Raw genomic sequence first — 11,743 nt, 5'->3', positions numbered from 1 at the left:
TAGATTTATATTTTTACATATTTATATTTATATTTATTTACATTTATATAATTTAAATTTATATTTATTTAATATATAAGACACACGATATGAATTTTATATAATATAAATATAAATATATTCATATTATAAAATATTTATGTTCATTATGGGGATATAATGAGCAAATGAATGCCCATGAATGATTTATCCAACTGTTCAGTGCTTTTATGGAGCACGGCTTTGTTCCGGGCTGGGAATGTTCACCTGGGATGGAATAAGGGCATATTTATATTTATATTTATATTTATATTTATATTTATATTTATATTTATATTTATATTTATATTTATATTTATATTTTAAAATTTTATATTTTATAATTTTATATTTATTTACATTAATATTATTTATATTTATTCTACATATAAGACAAACAATATGAATTTTATGTAATATAAATATAAACACAAATATATCTATGTTATAAAATATTTATATTCATATTTATATACATATATATTTATATACTTATATTTACATTGCATACAATGTATTATATAAAAATTGTATTTCCTATAAATATACTTATAATCATATTATATAAATTATATTATATTATATGAATTTAGATATAATTACATATAATAAATATAAATATATATTTTACATAATAAATTATATTTCCTATAAATATGCTTCTATTCATATTATATAAATTACATTATATTAAATTATATTAATTTATATATAATTACATATAATAAATATATATTTCATAATAAATTATATTTCCTATAAATATACTTCTATTCATATTGTATAAATTATATTATATTAAATTATATTGATTTATATATAATTACATATAATAAATATATATATTACATATTAAATTATATTTCTTATAAATATACCTCTATTCATATTATATAAATTATATTTATTAAATTATATTAATTTATATATAATTACATCTAATAAATATATATATTACATATTAAATATATATAATAAATATAAATATATATTACGTATTAAATATAAATATATAATAATTATATATAATTATAGACCATTTATTTTACATTTATATTATATTATTATACTGTATTTATTCACATTTATTACTGGGATGCAATGAGCAAATGAATGCCCAGGAATGGTTTATCCAACCTCTCATCCACGTGGCAGAATAACCTTCAAACCACACGATATAAACTATTTTTATTTCCATATATAAACTATTTTTATCTCCATCGGGGCTCGGGGAGGCTCAGCCCAATCCCGTCTGCCCCGAGCGCATCCCACGAGTGTGGCGCCGAGAACAAACTGTGTCTGGGACGGGAAACATCCCCTGGAAATGGGAACAGAGCCCGCGGCTCCCCCAGTCAATGTGGAATGTGAATTCCATGACTTCTGCGGGATTTGTCCCTCAAACCTCAAAACAGCCCCGTGGGTTTTAAAGGGGAACTTGGGAATCCCCGATGGGGACACGCAGGGAGTGGAGAATTTTATCCACGGAGAATAAATATTGACACGACGAGGAAAGCGTCTGACTCGAGCGGTTCAGACAATTTATTTGTCGGTTTACAACTGATCCATTGATCAATTTATGAATTGACAATTATTTACCCATTACAATTCAACATCCTCCTCTTCCTCCTCCTCCTCCTCCTGCTCCTCCTCTTCCTCCTCCTCCTCCTCCTGCTCCTCCTCTTCCTCCTCCTCCTACTGCTCCTCCTGCTCCTCCTCCTCCTACTGCTCCTCCTGCTCCTCCTATTCCTCCTCGTCCTGCTCCTCTAACTCCTATTGCACATCCTCCTCGTCCTCCATCACCTCCTCTTCCTCCTCTTCCGCTGTTTCCTGTGTTGCCTCCTCCTCCTCCTCCTTCTCCTTGTCCTCCTCCTGATCCTCCTGATCCTCCTTCTCCTCCTCCTCCTACTGCTCCTCCTGCTCCTCCTCCTCCTACTGCTCCTCCTGCTCCTCCTATTCCTCCTTCTCCTGTTCCTCCAATTCCTATTGCCCATCCTCCTCGTCCTCCATCGCCTCCTCTTCCTCCTCCACTGCTTCCTGTGAAATAGAAAATGAAATAAAATTTAGCTATTTAGCTATGTAAGTGTGACTTTGCAAAATATAAAACTGCTTAAAAGTTTCTGCCCAAACTGTGGGCAATTAAGACAAAATAGCTTAGAGAATAGGGAAGGCCTTTTAGCACGTAGAGAGGGGTGGGGAACCTGAGACTGTTCGAAATGATAAAACTTCATGTAACTACTCTATAATGGTAAGAATAAGAGGTAAAACTAAGTGTCTATTTAGATAAGGCAGACTGCAAAAAGAGTGTGTGTGTAGATAATTTTAAACTTGCTGCTTTCAAACTGTATAAAAAGCTCTGGTATTCCTTTGCTCAGTGGAGTGCACTGGGGAGAACACCTGCCCCTTTGCATTCCCTGGCCGTAATAAAAGTGCTTTTCAGATTGTTCAAAGGTTTCTTTGAATCACCTGTGTTGCCTCTTCCTGCTCCTTCTTGCGCCCACTCCCCGCAGATGGGTGCCGGTATTTCTCTGATCTTCATCTCCTCTCTCACAGGTTCTTCCCTGGGCGTGGGATGAGGTTGGTGTTCCTCAGGGTTTGCACTCACGGCCCCAAAATCGGTATTTTCTGACCAATTCTGTTGCTGGTACCCGTCAGGGTTGGGTGGAAGTCTGCGTGGTGTGGCACGGCAGGAATGACACGGCAGGAATGACATGACATGGCACAACATGACACAGCATGACATGACATGAATGACATGAGTGACACAACATGACAGGACAATACCCACTCTTAACTAGAACCATGGGTGGAATCAGGTCTCCATCTTCCACGGCCTGGGGACTCACCTGGTGCAGGTGTGGTGGGAGTGGCCAAAAAATGCCACTGGAGGGTCTGGGGCCTGTGCCAGGGACAGGGTCCTGCTCTCTCACATACCTGAACCTTCTGGTGTCCCCCAAACCTCACCCAAACACACCTGAACCTATCAGTGTCCTCCAGGCCCTGCTCTCACACACCTGAACCTTGTTGGTGTCATCCAGACCCCACCCAAACACACCTGAACCTTGTTGGTGTCCCCCAGACACCCCCAAACACACCTGAACCTTCAGGATCCCCCAGACCCCACCCAAACACACCTGAACCTTCAGTGTCCTCCAGGCCCTGCTCTCACACACCTGAACCATGTTGGTGTCCTCCAGACCCCACCCAACACACCTGAACCTGCCAGTGTCCTCCAGGTGCTGCTCTCACACACCTGAACCTTGTTGGTGTCCTCCAGGCCCTTCTCACACACCTGAACCTTCAGTGTCCTCCAGACCCCTCCCAACACACCTGAACCTGTCCATGTCCCCCAGACCCCACTCAAACACATCTGAACCTTCTCATGTCCTCATGTCGTGCTCTCACACACCTGAACCTGTCCATGTCCCCCAGACCCCACCCAAACACACCTGAACCTGCCCGTGTCCTCCAGGTGCTGCTCTCACACACCTGAACCTTGTTGGTGTCCCCCAGACCCCACCCAAACACACCTGAACCTTCAGTGCCCACCAGGTGCTGCTCTCACACACCTGAACCTTCAGGATCCTCCAGACCCCACCCAAACACACCTGAACCTTCAGTGTCCTCCAGGTGCTGCTCTCACACACCTGAACCTGCCCATGTCCTTCAGACCCCACCCAAACACACCTGAACCATGTTGGTGTCCCCCAGACACCCCCAAACACACCTGAACCTTCAGGATCCTCCAGACCCCACCCAAATACACCTGAACCCTCAGTGTCCTCCAGGTGCTGCTCTCACACACCTGAACCTTGTTGGTGTCCTCCAAACCTCACCCAAACACACCCGAATCTACCAGTGACTTCCTGTCATGGTTTGAAATTGGCCCCCCCTGAGAGGCTGGGGGGCTCAGGGGTGATTGGGTGCCAGGGCAGTGTTCCCTGGAGAGCTGATCACCATCCATGTTGTTCTCTTCTGCTCAAAATCAGATATCACAGCACCGGAACCTGTTGGCAGTTCTGCTGTTGGTGTCTGGCTGGAGGTGTCTGCTACGTGTAGGTGTTGAAGGCCAGGGGGTGGCTGGGCCCCCTCTCTCCCCTCTGGGGGGAAAAGGGGAGCCCTGCAGCCCCCTTAACTCTGCCTAGGCCAGAGTTGGAGACAGCATTGAATGAGTGCATGTTTGTGAGAGATGGACTCACAAACAACTGGTAAGTGGGAGAGAGAGAGGCAGGCCCTGTGGCCAGGCCCTCTCCTTCTTCCCCCCCCCCACCTTTGCAGCCAGGCTGCAGAGCAGGGCTGGTTTTCCCTCTCCCTGTTTAGTGAGAGTGGATTGAGGCTCAGCACTGGAGCAGAGCCAAGTGGACGGGCCGGAGGAGGCTCGATTGCTGGGGAGGAAATCCCAGGCAAGAATTGGAGACAGACCCCCAGAGAGAGAGAGGGGGGCCTGGAGGATGTCCCTGCCATGAACTAAACGCAGGACAGCCGAAAACCCAAAGGAGGAATCAACCTTCCAGGACACAACAACACTTGATGAGCTGAACTACACTGCAGCAGCCTACGAACAGAGGTAAGAGACCGAGAGGGAGAAACACACAGCAGCAGAAGAGCAAGGACTCACAGCTATCTTCTTGGACTTCGTGAGGAGGAGAGACTGCAACAAACAACTGGAGCTTGGTGAGGGGGGAGCGTTCAGGCCAAGAACATTCCCACAAGAGGGACTGGTTACTTTCCAGCCTTGAAAGGCTCCTTCCTGGACTAAAGTTAAAGGGAGGGCTTGAAAGGACTGACTGACAGAAATTTAATTTATATCTATATAGCTGCTTTTAGTTTGTACAGTATATTTATTTGTGTAAATAAATGTATATACTTCCCCCCTTCCCCTACAGAAGCCTCTGGCCTGAAAGTTTCTCTCCGGTGATGGGATAAATTGTGGGAAGGGGTGGGGGGAAGCCTGGAAATTGGATTTTGGATTTCTAATGTGGCTCAAACTGCCACACTTCCAGACCCCACCCAAACACATCTGACCCTGCCCATGTCCTCCAGACCCCTCTCACACACCTGAACCTACCCATGTCCTACAGACCCCCCAAACACACCTGACCCTGTTGGTGTCCTCCAGACACCTCTCACACCCCCGACCCTGAATTCCATGTCAGTGCCTCCCCGCCAGGAATTCCTTCCCACTATCCCATCTCTCCCTGCCCTCTGGCAGTGGGAAGCCATTCCCTGTGTCTGTCCCTCCAGCCCTTGTCCCCAGTCCCTCTCCAGCTCTCCTGGAGCCCCTTTAAGCTCTGGAAGGGGCTCCCAGGTCTCCCTGGATCCTTCCCTTCTCCCTTGCCCTCCCTTTTCCCTCCCTGGAGGGAAAAGATTCAGACTGGAGATTCAGTCTGGAATAATCAGAGTTTTGCAGCTTTTTGTGTGGCTTCCCCCGTTCTCCACCCACCTCCTCGTCCCGTAGCCGCTCCCGCTGCAGAACCGGTGACAGGCATTGAGTTTCTCGTTGCCCCCAGAGAGGGATTTATACCACTACATTGCAAAATCTGATCTTATTAAAATAATTATCAGGTCGCAGCTCACCCCAGGTGGGTGACACACGCCAAGGATGGGGTGACCCTGTCAGGTGTGGTGACACCGCCCCGTGGAGGCGGGACCAGGACACAAAATCACCTTGTTTACCACTTTCCAAACCTCTTCCAGGATCAGCTCCAGCTGTTCCAGCTTCCTGTGAAATGGGATGGAATAGGATTAAGATCCTTATCAGGGGCCTTTGACGAAGGGAACCTTCTCAGTTCCTTCTCAACCCCCTTGGGGGAACCAAGAGAGGAGGTCCCCAAGTCCCAACCCCGCGGAGAGGCCGTTCCATGGCCAGAGGCCTCTGCAGATCCCCATCAAACCCTGCCCTGACAGGACAAGAAAAAATAACAATTAATAAATTAATAAATCGAATAAATTTATATCATGGCTGCTGCTTCCACTGACCATCTTCCCCTCAAAAAACTCCTGCAGACATTAAAAAAAAATTTAAAAATCACATTTTCTCGTGTCCCTTGGTGCTTTTAACCTGAAGTTCAACCCAGTTTCCTCCTCAGCCTCTTTTTTTCTTGTTTTCTGTTTATTTTTTTTTCTATGTCATCCTTTCCGTCATCGTCGTCCTCCTCCTCCTCCTCCTCCTCCTCCTCCTCCTTCTCTTGGAACCCTTTGGAGTTTCCATCTCCCTCCCCACCCCGAGGGCATCACTTGAGTGTAGGACGTGCTCAGACCTCGGGCTGATCATTAATAACCAATCAAGTAAAAATAAATTAACGAGCTCCCCCTTCATCCCCCTCGTTAAAAACAGCAGGGGCAGAAAAACCACTTCTCTGTTTTACACCTGACATTCCACTTAATTAACGAACTTTCACGTCCCTGTGGCGGAAGGAGGAGCTGAACCCACCTCCTAATTGAGCTGTTATTTTGTGAGGAGATAATTTAACATCAGAGACATCCTTGGCTTGTTTGTCTTCCTGTTAACCCCAAACTGGAAACCTTTAATTAAAGTGGATTAAAAGAGCCATTAATTTGGTAACGGGATTGCAAAATTGGACTTGTGTTTTGGGGGGGGGGGGGGTTGTCAGGGAAAAAAAAAAAAAAGAGGTGACGTTGGTGTTCGACCAAAAGTTTGGATTCTTTTAATCCTGGAATATTTTGTCCTGGTATTCCCAGGTGGATCCCACATCTGGGATTTAGGGGACAGGGGGATCACACCCAGATTAGATTTGGGTGAGACTTGGAACTGCTGTGGAACCCCGGGAAAAATCCTTCTCTCCGGGAATCCTCAGAATTCCAAGAGCTACCAGCACTTGGGAGTAAAAAGCGAATTTTCCTGGTGAGGAAAACACGATTTGAGGGATCTGGGAAGGCTCCAGCTGGGAGGGATTTGGGATTCGTCCCGTGCAGCCTGATGGGATTGGGAGCTCGGGTGGTTGGGAATGATTTTGGGGAGGAAAATCTTCTTCTGCCTTTATGGAACAGCAGCTTTTTATGGAAATGCCTCCCTGGAATTCCTGGGATCCCCTCAAGTTACACTTTCCTCGTAGGAAACTTCCCTTTCTATCACCAGGTGTGGGCAGCTCTTGGAATTCTGAGGATTCCCAGAGAGAGGGATTTTTCCCGGGGCTTTAACCGCAGTTCCCAGTGTCACCCAGCTCTAATCCAGGTGAGAGAAACTCCGTCTGATCCCCCTGTCCCCTAAATCCTGGATGTGGGATCCACCTGGGAATATCTGTGTAACCGGGACGAAACATTCTGGGATTGAAACAGCCCAAACTTCTGGTGGAACGTCAACATTTCACCTCTTTTTCCTGAAAAAAACACCATTTTTTGGACATTTCTCTTCCTTTATTTGTCTCCTCAGTCCTCATGGCCTAAAAAATTCCCTGATGTAGGAATTGCTTCCCGGGGTTCCACAGCAGTTCCCAGTGTCACCCAGCTCTGATCCGGGTCAGGGAATCTCCATTTGACCCCCTCATCCCCTAAATCCCGGATGTGGGATCCCCCTGGGAATATCTGTGTAACTGGGACAAAACATCCCAGGATTAAAAGAGCCCAACTTTTGATGGAACACCAACATTTCGCCTCCTTTTTTTTCCTACAAAACCACCATTTTTTGACATTCCTTTATTTTTCTCCTCAGAGTCCTCACAAAATTCCCTCATACAGGGGTTGTTTCCTGGGGTTCCACAGCGGTTCCCGGTCTCACCCAGCTCTGATCCGGGTCAGGGAATCTCCCTGTCCCCTAAATCCCAGATGTGGGATCCCCCTGGGAATATCTGTGTAACCGGGACAGAACATTCCAGGGTTGAAACACTCCAAACTTTTGGTGTTACGCCAACATTTCACCTTTTATTTCCTGCAAAACCTCCAGGTTTTTGGACATTTCCCTTCCGTTCTTTCCCTCCTCTCCCGGCCTTTGCTGACCCCGGGAGGGGCCGGGGCCGATCCTGGGTGGGGGAAAAGGAAAGTCTGTGGGTTCTAAAGGCGTTTTTACGGGTGGCTGTGTCATCCCAGCCCCACTTCCAGGCGGCTCAGGCCCTAATTATGCAGGAATTCGGGCAGCTGCAGATCCACATCTCCCTCCGGGTGTCTTTATCAGCTCCATCGGGGCAGCGATTACATTTAAATGCCGTATTTATGAAGCTGCCACTGCGCTGCCCCGGCCCTGGGCTGCCCCGCAACGCCCATTCCGTGCTCATAAACCCGGTAACATCCTCGTTAACCCGCTCTCTGCTCTGCCAGCGGGGCTTGGAAAGTTCCTGCCTTTGTATTTTGTGGTAATGAGGTTTATTTTTCCCAGATATCCACAGGATTTAAGTCGTTTTAGGCTTTGTGGTTTCTGTAGTTCTTTTTTTTTTTTATTTTCCTCCATTTTTTCAGTTGTTTTTATTTCTGTTTTCTGGAGTTTTTCCGTAGTTGTGGCTGCCCCTGGATCCCTGGGAGTGTCCAAGGCCGGGTTGGAGCCCCCTGGGATGGTGGGAGGTGTCTCTGCCCATGGAAAGGTGGGATGGGATTTAATGCCCCTTCCGAACCCATTCCAGGATTCCTTGATTCTGGAGCCAGGCTGGGAGAGCTGGGAATGTTCCCCTGGAGAAGGGAAGGATCCAGGGAGAGCTTGGAGCCACTTCCAGGGCCTGAAGGGCTCCAGGAGAGCTGGAGAGGGACTGGGGACAAGGGCTGGAGGGACAGACACAGGGAATGGCTTCCCACTGGGAAAGGGGGGATTTAGGGGGGATTTGGGGAAGGAATTCCTGGCTGGGAGGGTGGGGAGGCCCTGGGATGGAATTCCCAGAGGATGACCCTGGATCCCTGGAAGTGTCCAAGGCCCGGTTGGATCCCCCTGGGATGGTGGGAGGGGGTGGAACCGGATGATCTTCGGGGTCCCATCCAACCCAACCCATTCCATGATCCCATCTGGAGCTGATCCAGGCAATCCTGGTTTGGAGCTGATCCAGGCAATCCTGGGGGAATGTCGAGGGGTTTCCTGGAGCATTGGCCTGAGCCCTGGAGTTCAGGATTCCCCCCCGTGGGTTGGGTTGGCCGGAGGTGGCCAGAGGGGGGGGTGGGCCCCGGAGCTCGGCCGGTTCCTGCATCCCTCGTGCTCCAGGAGTTTGGGAATTTCTGGGTGGTTCCAAGACGTGAATCCCAGTGGCCTGAGGGAGGATGGATCAGCTCTGGAAGGAGCTGAGGAGCTCTCCAGGTTCCCTCGTGGTCCAGAGAACACCCAGAGAGCCACACTCCTGTCCCAGAGGCTTCTCCGAGGGGGATGAACTTCCAGGGGGATGAACTTCCAGGGGGATGAACTTCCCAACGTGTCCCACGGGCTGGAACAACACGTGGAGCTTCTGCCCCTGCTCCAAGGGGGACAATCCTTGGGATTGGAATTCATCCTTAAAACCCCCAAGGACAAACCCCCTGCGGCCTCAGGGCCCCGATCCCAGGAAAACCCGGGAAGGGGGAGGGATGACCCCGTGATCCCAAAGGGCAGGAAGAGGAAGCTCCCCCTCCATCCTGGGGATGCGGGGATGCCTCCCGGGATCCATCCCTGTTCCCGGGGCCAGTTCAGCAGGTCCGGGTGTGGTTTTTGGGATGCTGTGCCAGGGCTGGGCCGGCGCCAGCTCCCATCACAACAATTCCCACCCTGCGCTCCCGATCCCGCCGCACGCGGGGCCGCGGCCGCTCCCTCCGGTTTGGGGTTGGGAATCTCCCAGGCTGCCCCGGGAATCTCCGAATTCCCACCTCTTGTGCTTCAGCTGGTGCCCAGGGCAGGGGTTTGGGGGTGGACCCCTCTCCCGCCGCTGTCCCACCCGGATCGGGCTGGGTTGGGGTGGGGGTGTTCCCTGCCCCGGGTCAGAACCTTCCCAAGGATCCCTGAGGAGGATCTGGAGCAATTCCCAGTTCATCAGGCCTTGGAATGAGCCACTCACAAAGTGGGAAGGGGAGGGAGGGAGGGGAATTGCGCCCGGAGCCACCAAAGCCAACCCTTTGGAATCACGGGATCCTTTAGGTTGGAGAATCCCTTGGGATCATCGGGTCCAACCTTCCCCCAAGGCCACCACTGACCACGATCCCAAGGGCCACATCCCCGGGATTTCTGGACACTTCCAGGGATGGGGACCCCCCCCCCCGTGCCGGGGCTGGACAACCCTTTCCCTGAGGAATTTTCCCCAGGATCCAACCAAACCTCCCCTGGTGCAGCAGGATGTGGTTTCCTCTCATCCCGTCACTTGTTCCCTGGGAGGAAATCCCAAATCCCACCTGGCTCCGACCTCTTTCCAGCCTCTTTCCAGATTCTTCCCCCCTCCACCCTTCAAATCCTGGTCATTCCACCTTTCTGTTCGTTCCCCATCATTATTAATCCCTGCAGGACACGGAATTCCCAATCCAAGCCAGATTTTTTTATAAAAAGCAGGAATTCCGTGGGAAATCCGGTTGAATTTCTTGGCTAAACATAGACAATCAGTAAAGTTTAATTCCCAGCTCAGCACAAATGGAAGGTCTGAAAGGCCACTCCCGGTGGGAGGTGGGAAGAGACCGATTTTGGCAGGAAAAGTGGATTTCTCCGCTGTTTCTGCTGGAAAACACTCGGTGTCCTGGTGGGAAAAGCCCTTTATCTGCTCTGGGAGCATCCAAAGCCTTGTCCACCTCGGGATATTCTGGCTGTTTAATTCCCTGTCCCTCCAAGCCCCTAATTTCGGGGATTTGGGAGCCCCTTTCCAAACGGGGCCACCCCCCACACAGGGAGTTTTAATCCATGGGTTTATTCCCGCATGGAAAAGCAGGAGCGACAGCAGCAGGAGGTTTATTTAAAAGGATTCATTTAATTTTTTGAAAAAAATTTAAAATGAATTAAAGAGATCAGTTGAATATTTTCTTAAATTAAATCAATTAAAAAATATTGGGTTAATTGATTAAAATTTCTCTCCGAGTTTTTTATCTTCCATTTGAAACTCTGCAGCCACCAAGTGGATTTATTCAAATCCATTTTTAAAGCTAAAACTTGTAGGGAATTCCATCTTTTTTTTGCCTTTTCTAGGCCCTGTTTCAGCTTTATAAAGTATTTTTTGTTGTGCCACGAGGAGGGAAACCAGAGCAGACTTTCCCTGTCCCTGCAGAAGGAACAGGAACCAGTGGGATGGTGTGGGAATGAGGGAAAAGAGGGAATGGGAAGCCAAGGGAGGATATTCTGGAAATGGGAGAAAAGAGGGACTGGGAAGCCAAGGGAGGATATTGTGGGAATGAGAGGAAAGAGGGAATTGGGAATGGAAGAAAAGAGGGAGTGGGAAGAAACCAAGGGAGACTATTCTGGAAATGGGAGAAAAGAGGAAGTGGGAAGCCAAAGGGGGATATTCTGGGAATGGGAGGAAAGAGGGAGTTGGGAATGGAAGAAAAGAGGGATTGGGAAGCCAAAGGGAGGATATCCCAGAAATGGGAGAAAAGAGGGAATGAGAAGCCAAAAGGGGGTATTCTGGGAATGAGAAAAGAGGGAGTGGGAAGCCAAGGGAGGATATTGTGGGAATGAGAGGAAAGAGAGAATTGGGAATGGAAGAAAAGAGGGACTGAGAAGAAACCAAGGGAGGTTATTCTGGGAATGAGAGGAAAGAGGGACTGGGAAGCCAAAGGGGGATATTCTGGGAATGGGAGAAAAGATGGAATGGGAAGCCAAGGGAGGATATTGTGGGAATGGGAGGAAGCC

General features: G+C 48.4%; 1 long non-coding RNA gene across 1 annotated transcript; it reads right to left on the bottom strand.

Annotated features, from left to right (window-relative positions):
• Positions 1 to 1,506: 1,506 nt before the first annotated feature.
• LOC135407938 (uncharacterized) lies at positions 1,507 to 5,541 on the bottom strand. Its single transcript, XR_010427082.1, has 3 exons — positions 5,459 to 5,541; positions 2,482 to 2,684; positions 1,507 to 2,052 (listed from the first exon to the last, which is right to left on the bottom strand). It is a non-coding gene; the product is annotated as an uncharacterized LOC135407938 (long non-coding RNA).
• Positions 5,542 to 11,743: the final 6,202 nt, after the last annotated feature.

This window comes from Pseudopipra pipra, assembly GCF_036250125.1.
Source record: "Pseudopipra pipra isolate bDixPip1 chromosome 30 unlocalized genomic scaffold, bDixPip1.hap1 SUPER_30_unloc_1, whole genome shotgun sequence".
NCBI lineage: Eukaryota > Metazoa > Chordata > Aves > Passeriformes > Pipridae > Pseudopipra > Pseudopipra pipra.
Note: the sequence above shows the minus strand (reverse complement) of the source record. Positions and strands in the feature narration are given on the sequence as shown.